This window comes from Elephantulus edwardii, unplaced genomic scaffold (assembly GCF_000299155.1).
Source record: "Elephantulus edwardii isolate Elephantulus edwardi_28Jun2011 unplaced genomic scaffold, EleEdw1.0 scaffold00137, whole genome shotgun sequence".
Lineage (NCBI taxonomy): Eukaryota > Metazoa > Chordata > Mammalia > Macroscelidea > Macroscelididae > Elephantulus > Elephantulus edwardii.
This window is the reverse complement of record NW_006399887.1, coordinates 6,507,633-6,508,786: the sequence shown is the minus strand read 5'-3', so window position 1 is coordinate 6,508,786 and position 1,154 is coordinate 6,507,633.

Sequence of the window (1,154 nt, the reverse complement as noted above, 5' to 3'; positions counted from 1 at the left end):
GTACTCTCTGCTTTCTGCCAACATACATCTGACATTGGCAATAATGTTCCTAGTGCCATGACCTCTTCTAAACTCAGCCTGTATTTCTAACAATTCTTTGTCAATGTACTGTTGAAATCTTTTATGAATAATCTTCAGCAGGATTTTGCTAGTGTGTGATATGAGTGATATTGTTTGATAATTTCCAACTCTGTTGGGTCACCTTCTTTTTTTTTTTAAGTGGGAATAAATATGAGTCTCTTCCAGTCAATTGGGCAAGTAGCTGTCCCCCAGATTTCTTGGCACAATTTGGTGAGCACATGCAGGGCAACATCTGTTTGCTGAAATATATCAATTGGTATTCCATCAATTCCTGGGGCTTTATTTTTTTGCCAAGACCTTCAGAGAAGCCTGAACTTCCTCCTTCATCACCATTACCTCATGTTCATATGTTGTTTCTTGAAATTCTTCTGTGTCAGTCAATTCTTTTTGGAATAGTGACTCTGTATACCACTTCTATCTGCTTTTAATGATTCTTGAATCATTCAATATTCTGCCCATAGCATTCGTAAGCATTGCAACTCATGGCTTGAATTTACTTTTTAGTCCCTTCAGCTTAAGAAATGCTTAATTAATTCGGTCCTTTTGATTTTTTCACACCAGCTCCTTGCACACTTCATTATAATATTTTGCCTTGTCTCTTCAAAATTTCCTATTTGGTTCCTTAACTTCTTGAATTCTTACCTTTGCTTTGGCTTCTCAGAACTCTAGTGTAATATTTAGAGTCTCTTCTGACATTCATTTTGGTTTCTTCTTCTTCTTCTTCTTCTTCCTTCTTAGTAATGACATTTTGCATTCTTCATGAACGATATTCTTTATATGTTCCCTCAGCTTATCTGGTCTTCGTTCATAGTGTTCAAGGTCTCAAATCTATTCCTGAGTTGGATTTTAAATTCATGGAAGATAGACTCAAGGTCAAGTTTTGATTCCTTTGGATATGATTTAACTTTCTTTAGTTAGAGGTGAGGAAAATGTAAATGATGAATCCAAAAGAGCCAAACATTATCCGGAGTTTTTATCATCTTAAGTGAAAAATCATCTCAAGAGTACATTTCATGATCTCTGCATTGGACGATGAATGAAAGAGCACGTGTGGGATGATATCAAAGACATCA